This window comes from Pocillopora damicornis, chromosome 7 (genome assembly GCF_964200805.1).
Source record: "Pocillopora damicornis chromosome 7, jaPocDami1.2, whole genome shotgun sequence".
NCBI classification, from domain to species: domain Eukaryota; kingdom Metazoa; phylum Cnidaria; class Anthozoa; order Scleractinia; family Pocilloporidae; genus Pocillopora; species Pocillopora damicornis.
The window spans coordinates 22,053,642-22,065,254 of record NC_142676.1 but is presented as its reverse complement, the minus strand read 5'-3'; the positions used below and the strand labels follow the sequence as shown (position 1 = coordinate 22,065,254).

General features: G+C 39.3%; 1 pseudogene across 1 annotated transcript; it reads right to left on the bottom strand.

Annotated features, from left to right (window-relative positions):
- Nucleotides 1-5,717: 5,717 nt before the first annotated feature.
- Nucleotides 5,718-11,392, bottom strand: LOC149043133 (uncharacterized; annotated as a pseudogene). Its single transcript, XR_016188153.1, has 2 exons — nucleotides 11,281-11,392; nucleotides 5,718-9,684 (listed from the first exon to the last, which is right to left on the bottom strand). The product of XR_016188153.1 is annotated as an uncharacterized LOC149043133 (transcript).
- Nucleotides 11,393-11,613: the final 221 nt, after the last annotated feature.

Below are 11,613 nucleotides of genomic sequence, written 5' to 3'. Positions count from 1 at the left end.
TATGAGCCCTGCGAAGACACCCACCCGGATCCAGTTTTAAACTCCCCCACCACAGGCAATGACTCTGATACCTGTCCCTCGCACCGCAGATCCACACGCATGCAACGCCGTCCCGCACGATATGATGACTTTGTTATGAAGTGTAACTGAGTTATAGACACCATGAACTCTAACTAAGATTTCGACTCCGAGTTATCGACTCCAACTATGTAACCCCCTACTTAATAGAACTCGATTAATTTTCTATATAATTCCTATATCCATTACTGTTAGCTATCTGCATCTAACTTGGTATTTGTCATGTGCCCATGGAGCTCGTCTACTAGTTTACAGAGTTCGAGGGTAAATGAAAAGGAAACCACGCCAGTACGGGACAGTGGTACGCTAGTTATAGGCATGCGTGGCCGCGCGCTTCGTTCTAATCCTTTAGTGTCTGCAGCCCGCTCGTTCTGTTATCGTCATACCAGTTTTATTAAAGCCTCAGTTGTGTTACGGATCGTGTCATCGATTTACTGCTACTTCATTAACTGGCGTTGAACATTTTTAACTCTTTAACCCTTAAGAGGAGTTAGCAGCTTATTTCTTCTTTCAGTATCGCTAAAGGTTATAGGGATAATAAAATTGACCTCTTATCGAAGGAGTTTATGACTGATACCCAAATTCTCCTTGTCTGTACTACAGGAAATGTATAGAGAACAGTATGGAGAATATGCTCTCTGGTGATATGGTATAAAAGGTCAAAGAGGGGGTCATATCTGTTTCGGGGGTTAATTCCTCTACTAAAGAAAACTGTTGTTTAAAATTTTTATGGTGGCAATTTATCTCTTAACTCCCTCAGTTATAATATAGAGAAAATTCACAGTATTGGGGAGATATGAATTTTAATTTTAAGCTAAAAATCTGCATTTTAAACAGGTGGTTTACTAACTCAATTACTGAATATCCTTAAGCTCATTTGATAACTGTTATTCAAAGTCATTCTCACTCTTTCAAACTAGCAGCCTCTGTGTACTTGAAGTCAGTCCATTACAGGTGTTCTTTAGCACACTGTAGCATGTAAACTTTTTTATTTATTGCTAGCTTTAAGTGCTGTTTTTTTTGTAATACACCTGTTCCCAGTTCCAAAAAATATGTGTCATGGTGAGGGTTAAAGAATCTTCAATGTAACGTGCGCAACAATTTACCAATCTACGGCAACCGTAAAGGCCAAAAGATGTTTTGATGTTGTAATGTAAAATCTAATTTTTACATTAACCTTGAACCCAAAAAAGTAACTAAGGGTTAAGCATGACTTGCACAGGAACAGTGCATGCCGTTTACTTACTTTCCAGCCCTACCCACTTTACACCTTAATATCGGAATGTGTCTTCTCCATGCTATACAATTTATAAGATGCTGACTAGAAGAATTTGTTTAAGAACAAGTCTCTATAAGAATCAAACATCTTGGGAAATGAAAATTTTCAACCCCCCTTCAAATTTTGCATGTAGTTAGGCGTTCAGGGGGGATGCGCAAAAAACCCTTTTTAAAGGTCGCAGCACTTTTGTTGCCATGGTAACAACGGTTGCTTGTTCGAGGCCTGGAGCCTTACTTTCATACAAAAACGTCGCAAAAAAAGAGTGAAATGTTTATTTCTCTATCTCAAGCTAAATACGACATTACAAATTGGCACTTCTACCATACATAGTAACATCATTCATCTTCAATTTGATACATTCAATTTTCCCTGGGAGTGAATGTGAACACACCAATAGATTAATTATCTTGGTACAGTTTCGGTCATTTTTGTTGTCGGGTAAAACAGGGAAAACGTTTATCTGAATTTCTCCAAAAGTACACCGATTCTGGAACTAAAACTACCCATCTAGCTGGTTATAATATTCTAGTTTTTAAATCTGTAAAAATCTCTGCGGGCCTGCCTCTACTTTTTATAGGGGGCAGTTCGCGAACGAAGCTCAAAAATCAGATATTGCATAATTTGGCGATGTTTACATCTAATGTTCTCAACAACAAATGGTTCAGAAAAATGAAATATGCAAGGATTTGAAAGAATGTTATCTAATGAGCAATATCCCGAAGAGAAATCTCGCCTCTGGTTGTCATCAACCTTCATGGAGGACTACTCGACGTAACTACAAACATATACTTCAAATCGTGTGCATATCATCCAGATTCCGAGTTCTGCACCCTTTTTCATGGGAATTCCAGCGATCCGAAGTCCTCTGAAGATACACTGTAATACTTGTATGTCATTTACAACATGTTGAAGTCGGCTGATTTATACAAAACTATCCTCACACCGGTCATTTGTCATAAACATGTATGTTGTCACGATGGCGTGACGCTGTATTTCTCCATGAAGTTTCCATCGGTCGCCCCAAAGAAGACGAGAAATGGACATTTTTCGATATATCAGCAGATTTCCGCGCATTCTAAATAAAAATAACCAAAAAAAAAGAAGACAACCTCGATTGAACGCTCGTTCACCCTGAGAATCTGAGAGCAGAAATCGTAACTTGTCAGCGGTAGTACATCATGTAAAACCCAGTCGCCACAATAGCAATTTGTACGACTCGCGCGAAAATCATCACAAAGTGGAGATTTTGAACTACTCAGTATCCCTGCTGTACAGCAAACGGAACAGGGATTTCATCCCAATCAAGTTCCAAAAATTTAGCTTTTTCCAGGGAGCCTTTCACGTGCTCGAACGTTATATTGACTTTGAACTTTGAGATTTATTTCCCCTGACAATAAAATGCTATAGAAAGTGCTTACAAAATTACAAAGGAACTATTTTTGGTGTCGCTTGGACCGAGAAATACGGATTTGAAATAATTAATGCTGTCACTGATGAACCAAAGGGCACAATCTTCTCAGTTATTAGCTTGATAATCTCTACAGACTAACGTTATTGGACCGAACGATCTCCTTTTTCTTCCTGGTAAGCCGGCCACCTCAGGGGAAAATTAAAGGGATCTTTGACTTCCTCTCGTGTAAATCACCGGGAGATTGCGTTATATTCATCTTTCTTTAAGCCTGTAAAAGATATCCGGGAGAAAAGTATGGAAAATTAAGGTTATGAAATCGCTGTTCTTTTTCCTGAAGGACATAAAGCAATCCAGATTACATATTAACCATGGATTAATCTGCTCTTTGTAAGGAGATGCCTATGTCGTTCAAATTGCTACTGTTGCAACTGGGTTTTACATGTAGTACTGCCGCTGACAAGTTACGATTTATACTCTCAGATTCTCGGTGTCTACGAGCGTTCAATCGAAGTTTTCCTCTTTTTTTTTGGTTGTTTTTACTTCAGAAAGCGGAAATCTGTTGACATATATGAAAAATATCCATTTCTCGTCTTCTTTGGAGCGACCGATGGAAACTTCACGGAGAAATACAGCGTCACGCCATCGTGATAACGCACATGTTTATGACAACTGACCGGTGTGAGGATAGTTTCATGTAGGTCAGCCGACTTCAACATGTTTCAAATGACATACAAGTATAACAGTGTATCATCACAGGATTTCGGATTGCTTAAATTCCCATGAAAGAAGTAGCAGCACTCGGAATCTTGGATGATATGCACACGATTTGAGGTATATATTTGTAGTTACGTCGAGTAGTCCTCCATGAAGGTTGATCAATTTTTTTTAAAAGATGACAACCAGAGGCGAGATTTCTCTTCGGGATATTGCTCATAAGATAACATTCTTTCAAAGCCTCGCACGTTTCATCTGTCTGAAACGTTTGTTGTTGAGAACATTAGATGTAAACATCGCCAAATTATGCAATATCTGATTTTGAGCTTTTTTCGCGGATTGCCCCTATAAAAAGTAGAGGCAGGCCCGCAGAGATTTTTACAGATTTAAAAACTAGAATATTATAACCAGCTAGGTGGGTAATTTCAGTTCCAGAATCGGCGTACTTTTGGAGAAATTCAGATAAACGTTTTCCCTGTTTTACCCGACAACAAAAATGACTGAAACTTTACCGAGATAAATAATCTATTAGTGTATTCACATTCATTCCCAGGGAAAATTGAATGTATCAAATTGAAGATGAATGATGTTACTATGTATGGTAGAAGTGCCAATTTGTAATGTTGTATTTAGCTTGAGATAGAGAAATAAACATTTCACTTTTTTTTGTGACGTTTTTGTATGAAAATGAGGCCCCATGCCTCGAACAAGCAACCGTTATTACCATGGCAACAAGAGTGCTGCAACTTCTAAAAAGGGCATTTTTGTGCATCCCCCCTGAGTGCCTAACTACATGCAAAATTTGAAGGGGGGTTGAAAATTTTCATTTCCCAAGATGTTTGATTCTTACAGACTTGTTCTCAATAATCAAGAGTGTCTGTTGGTGATCATTAAATTTTCATTTATTCCCATGACTTTGAAGTTTTATTTAGCAATATTACTGTAAAGATAAAATAGATAAAAGTTTCTGCTAGGGGTTAGGGGGTCAACAAGCTTGAACTAAAAAAAAAATTGGGTAAATGTAGAAAGAAACTGTGGTGTTGCATGAGTGGGAGAGTATAATAGGGTAATTTGGTGTTATTGACTGGGTTGATTATATAAATTGGCCACCATAAAGAGTGTCAAAGCTGATATTTTTGAGTGTTAGACCTTCATTATTTGCTATGATGAAGGGCCAACACTCAAATCATCAGCTTTTAAATTCTTTACGGTGGCCAATTTAGGTTTTTAACTGAATTAATATTATGAAATTACCATGAAATAAAATACTTCGTTATGTATTATTTTGTTTTTTTATGATGGTGATGTTATGAGTATTGTGCACTGATATGATTTTCATTCTACTAGCATTCAATTTCCATGAGAACAATGTTCTCTTTTAAACTTAAAAGTTTTGAAAGTGATCTTGATGCTTTAGTTTAGCTTTATGTCATACAGTGATAGGTTCAATTCAATTTAGTTCACCAATCAGATTTAAAGCTTAAACCACTCATGACTTGGTCACTCACATTTCCCTGCACTTCAATCAGTTTGCATCTCTTTTCTTTTAGTTCCTTGTGAGCTAAAAGTGATACTTTCCTTTCTATTGAATTGCTTGTGTGATTACTTTAGTTTTGGTTTCATGACACTCGGTCGAAAAGTGCTCCATCATTACCTAAAATCATTGAAGGGAAACAGTTTGTAAATTGCTTTTGATAATTTGGTTTTAAGTCAAGAAAACAACTTTTACCTGATAAGTTTACATTTTCTCATTACCTGTCTGGATATTCTGTTTCTTATTAATCACCTCTGGGAGGTAAAAGAGTTAATTAACTCCTTAACTCCCAGATCGAATTTGTAATTCTCCTTACTGTCAATCATACATTTTTAATAATGTTGGTTCAGAGAATTTAGTATTGGAGCACCTAATTATTCCCAAATTGATATTTTTCTTTATTCTCATCACTTATCTGGTTGATATTGCATTAATATTGTAAGGAGAAATTCTTTCTTGGTCACTCATGGGAGTTAAAGGGTTAGTGAGTGATATACATCCTTTAACCAGACGTTCCTTGAAATGACATACTTTTTAACGATTAACTTAAACGGTTATCTAACTCTCGTTAACTTTTACAATTATAAAATGTAGCGTTGTTCTGGAATCCGTAATGAGACGCATTATAAAATGTTCACAAAAAGCTCCATGAACCTCCTGCTTCGTTCCTCTGTCCTTATCGGATCCATAGCAGTATCTGAGCGGCTACGCACCATCCCTCCCCCCCGCGACCCAGCATCAACTCTAACTTGTAATCAGTTGACTGTTTTTGGGTTAAGGTAGGGGTAGGTGCGGAGATTCTCAGAAACTTACATTGATCTTCCTAATCAGTCAGTCAGCAAAGCGGTGTTCTCGTCTATAAACTTGTAATGAAATTTTATCAGGTAAAAAAATGAGCTTATCTTTCTTTTGAGGAATAACGCAAGACGGGCCAGTTGTGACAGAAGTGCAAAAAGGACAAGGAAAGCAGCCACCGCAGGAAATGAGCAGAGGAAGGCGACCAAGATCCATCGAAGCACCACCATAGCATGCTTGTTGGGTCCCTCGTGCTTGGTGGCAGAAGAAGAAAGAGTGGCCGCTGTAAGGTTGATTACAGCTATACAGGTTAACGAGATCAAGGACAACGCTCCGAGTTTGTCTGCAGTTGGGTGACGGAAGGGCTTCATGACGAGATGATGGACTAACATCAGATTACAGGCCACGGACAAGCAGACGAAGCAGATCATGGAATTTGGAATGAAGGCGCGGAATGTCAGAAGAACGAGCCGGCTACCTATCAAAACACTTTCCCAGTAGAGAGTGCCGTTATCATTTTCACGTGGCGGGCGGAAGGGACCGTGCAATATCTCTGATATTTCGTCGCTGCATTCATGGCGCACTTGAGCTTTTCTGCGGTTCTGTCTGCTGCATACACTTTTGAGGAGCCAGCGAACGAGAAACGGAAGGGGAACAATGCAAGCGCCAACAAACTCTATACAATACAGAACGCCGACAAACGGGACCACAAATATAACAGTATATGCCAAGAGACCATACTGCCACCATTGCCAGCAAACGATGTTGCCATCGATGTTGAGGCGCCATTTGGAGCCGATGGGAACACAATGCATGAGCGTAAGAGATGTTTCTGCCAGACGCTCGTAGCCTAGCAACAAAATCTCTACTGCAACCGCGACGTAATGAGTAAATGATGGTCTTCCCTTTCCCATTACCAGATTCAGCGACCTGTGAAGACAGTAAACGATGAAAACTTGCGCAATAGCAGCAAAAACGAGGGAAGATAAGAACAGCTCTTTGGTCACTGCTGTGAGGCCGGCAAATGGGCAGCCGAGGTTTTCGTCCAAAACGTGGACTTGAAAGTTAAACGCAGCAACTAAGGTGGAAATATAGGGAACATTGGCCAATGTGTTCTCCAATGATTCAGTGAGAAGCAACTCTGCAACTTGGTAAAAATAAAAGACGATCCTCATATAACCATACTCCGGTTCTTCAGCTTCGTGCAGAGATGAACGTCCCTCCATCTCGAAAGGGGACTGTCGATCTGTTTTGAACCACAGAATTTGACGTTTCAAATACAGAACGAGCGGAGGCTTCTTCAATAGATAAATGGTAAACAGTACGATGTAAAGTCCCATAAGAATCCAAAGATAATTCCATCTGCATTTGTGGGATTGTCGACATTCTGACGAGAAAAGCGTTTCTGAGTATCCTGTGGCACATCTTCCACACAGGATACCAGACCTAAAGCCATGGCAACTGTTGTAATCATTACCGTGATATAAATCTTTGCGTTGAGGATGACAATACTCCCATGGACAAGGTACGAATTTTAAGGATGAAATGTTACTAGCATTGGTGATTTTGTAGCCCCAGAAATTGGGCTTTGCCACAATGTTGTTGGGTCCACTGCAGTGGGCACCAAATGGACAGTTTTGACATCTGAAGCCTTTATTGACTTTTAGTCCTTTAGAGAAGCCACGTTGAAGACTGTACATTTTAGAGGAACACATTCTGCAACTTAATATCTCAGTTGTTAAATTTACTCGACAAAAGTGTCTGTCATTTCCTTCGTCGTAAATAAAATGAGAGAAATTGGAGAAGTAGAGTTGGCTGCCAACTGCACATTGGATTGTTGAGCTAGAATCCATCTCGAAGTAGCCTCCGGATGTTATTTGTATAACAGATCCCCGCTCGGACCTGTGTCCCATATCGGAGTGAAAAGAGGTGTTGAGTATTTTATCGGGCCTCCACTCTCTGAAAACAAAAATCTTCTGTAACGAAACGCAATCCCTTGGAATTCCTCTCCTAGCTTCGTACGTTTGAACACGCAACTGTTCAACTCAACTTTGGCGCTTCCGTGTCCAACATAAATCTGTCCTCTGTCACTCGCAGCAAAGTTGTTAATGAACTTGCATCTTCGAAATTTAACATAGCTATTGATGATCTGAACAGCTCCTGCCATGTGTCCAAGGTTATTTTGAAACGTAGTGTCCTCGAGCAAGACGTGACTGGAGTATTTCCATGTGCGATGGGTATCGTTTGTCACACCATTATCGACACATCCTCTGTTCTCTATTTCATCCGTATCGAAAAAGAACATGAGTGCCCCTTGGCTGGTCCTATCAGTGACCTTGTGTTTGTAATATGTTCTCGTCCATTCGTCTATTTCAAGACCAAACCCTTCTTGAAACAAGCAACGGCGAATCTTGATCGTGTTGTTACCCTTGGAGAAGAACGCAAACGAATTGCTAGGTCTGCTTTTGAACGTCACGTCTTCTATTTCAATTGCTGCTTGAGAAACATTTGTCCTCTCTAAACGAGGCATAATAAGACGAATACCATAAGTGGTCTTCACATGCCTCTGTACTTCTTTACCATCAAACAGTGTGTTTCTCACCCGAAAGGCGATGTTAATGGTGTTGTTAAATAAACCATATATGTCGTGAGTGTTATTCTGGAATTTGCAGCCTTCGATAGTAACATTTAGATGAAAATTGTTTTTATTATACAGGTCCCAGGAGAAGATGCCCAAACCGTTCAGTGAAGAAGACATGGTTACGTTGACTAAAGCCAAGTCGAAATTAGGAGTTGTGCTTAGGGCCGTTTGATTATTTTTGACAAAAGACGTATTGGAAATTATGACAGTTCCAGAATGACTTTCGCTTCCCACAACTCGAAAGATTGCCGCAAACAATGTCCCATTCCCTAATTGGTATGCGGTATTATTGTGAAAACTGGATTCGTGGACTCTGACTAAAAGTGTTGCATTTTTCCTTGCAAAGATTGCTACACATCTAACCTGATCATTATCCTTGCACTGTAGACGATGAAATGTTACTTTGGCTTTCTTCACTATTGAATAATAAAGGCTACGAGACTTCCTCTGGGAGATAACGAAGCTGTTCCGCTCAAGGACGACGTCACTGTACTTCTCTGACGTACTAGCTGTGGGGAGGTCGATCGCTAGAAATTGGCCGCCGCTGTCAGCTATCTTTACCTTTTCAACAACGATAGACAGATCAATCGTGCGAGAAATATTACTTGTTAATACAAGAGCACCCCTGTAAAAGGATTCGAAATAATCTAAAATCCCATTGTTCAGGAATTTAGTGTCCTTGATATCTAAAGAGAATTTCAAGTCTGTGTCAGAGCCTCCAAGAAATTGTATTTTCACACAAAGAGAGTTGTTTTAAAAGAGAGAACCTCGAATGGTGACATTTGTTATTGAGCTAGCTGTAGTGTTAATAATGACAGCTTCAGTGGCGTTCTGATGGGTGCAGTTGATAAGCGTGATTTCAGAACAGTCTATAAATCTCAAGGGTGTTTCAAAGAATGTTATTCCAGTTAAAGTGACTCGTAGATCTTGGTCTGACCGATTAAAACAAAACCCTGTCAGGCATTGTATATGGGCTCGAGTAAAATTTAAACTTGTTATCGTTACGTTCCTTGTAATTTGCGGAATGCCACGATAATGCAACGTAAGTAGTTTCTGACAGTCGAACGGTTGCTGGTCTGTCCCGTTCCCATTAAGGACAATGGTTCCACCTGACACAACTCGCAATGCTGCCACTGCTATTGTTCGGCATGGTGCTTCCATGGCTCCGCATGCTTCCGTGTCATTTCCAAATAATGAAACCTGGACAATTTGTCGGTGTGGTACGAAACTATCTACAAACAAAGGTTGGTAATATATATTTATAAAAAGTCATCACATAGAGAGTAAGCACTGAATTAGACTTTTAAATAGTCGATTTGACATCCATCCCACGGTAAGGAGTTCTTATGGGTGAGAATTAAAAAACTAGACTAAATTTCAATCGACATTATTTGAGTTCTGTAAATACGTTGGACATCAGCTGGCTATAGGATAACCTGAGAGTAACCAAAACTTTAAGCTACCCTGAATAACCGCTGAACATGTTTGAACTGTTTTGCATTTTTCTTCCCCAACTCGGCATAAAAAAGCGGAGAAGAACCAAAATGGATAGGAGAAAAGGAGACTTGATCTCACTTGATCTGACTCTATGATTGACCGATTAATATATGAAAAGAACATTCTGAGAAGAATGAGCGGATGTCCTGTGCTTCCAACAAACAACCTGTTGTGTTTATCGAGATACCCATTGCAAGGTGCTTGTAAAACACGAAATTAACAACTCTTTTGCTTTGTTACTAGAACTCTTGGTTAAGACGATTGACATGTATGGGAATTCTAACTGATAAAAATTATATATGTTTTTTAGAATTTCAAGAGTGCTTCAGCGGAATTCCCTGAAACAAGCAGAAGCCCGAAATACCACCAGCTGCTGAGTAAATTTTCTTTTCGATTTTCAGTTTCTATTGCGAGGAAAACAGTGGAAGTGAAATTTGAGTTCCTATAGTTGCTTCCATGTTAAGGTCGTTGGCTAATTCGCGCTGAATTCTTTGCGGCTAACTCGAGAACACGAACAGATACCGTCCCAACGGCTCAATTTCTGTAAAACAACTCGGATTACCACAGCGAAAACGAGGGTCTCTCGAAAAAACTGGGTACAAGTTACGATCGCTAATTTCCATAGACAGTTTGAACTTACTGCTTTCGCTACGTGTACACGGTTCTCTAGCTTCAATTTGTCTTTTTCCCTTGGATCCACGAAAAATAAAATATCTAGGCTCCCTAGATTCGACTGCAACCGTTCATTTACGGCTAGTCTGTAAGACTGAAGGAATGGGTTGAGTTTTTTTCTGTAATACTAAAGATCTGTGCGATGAAATTTCCGTTTCCTATACAGGTTCAAAACTTCAGTGAGCCTATACCAACCATCGAAATTGAAATTCAAAGGGATCTTTTTAAAGTGCATTATAGAGTTAACTTTTTCTAAATTCGCATAATAAACTCTGAGGATGTCAGCGGAAAGGTTTCGAGATCACTGTTAGAAAATGGTTCCGTTTTATGTTGAAATTGCCTCATTTTGACGAACTGATGGTTTCCCTAAAATATGTGAACTTTAGAGATTCAAGGAAGGTGAATTAAAACAAATTGAGTTAAATTAACTTAATTGTGGTAAATTAATTTAATTACCATAATGTTCGATCAACGGATTCGTGGAAGATCCACTCAGATGAAAGGAAAAACCCTTACTACATATCACAAAATATTGCAACGAAATTTGAAATGAAATTTTGCAACCACATCGCTCTTCCACACTGCAAACGTTAACGATCATAGCATTTCCGTCGTAAGTCATTTTCAATACAAATGAGGTCATGCACATAAAAACTTACCTGTTAAAGCACAAAGGAAGATCACGATTGAGAGAAGACGATATGATAATGGCCAAAGGCTTGCCATCCAGAAATCAACTATATCTGAACTGCAACAGTCACTTATTTTCCACAGCCCAGCTTAAGCAGTGCTAACAACGAAATTAATTTTCAGCGCCAAAATATTTCATTTCCATTAGAAAATGAAATAATGTGGAACCTTCATTCAAGGGACATCCACGGAACGAGAAAAAGTGACCCCTGGATGATGTTTTTTTTTCTAAGCTGCGACCGTATTGGTTAAAATTTTGGTGGTTCAACAAGTTTGCAGCACTAATTTAGTTACTGGTGAGC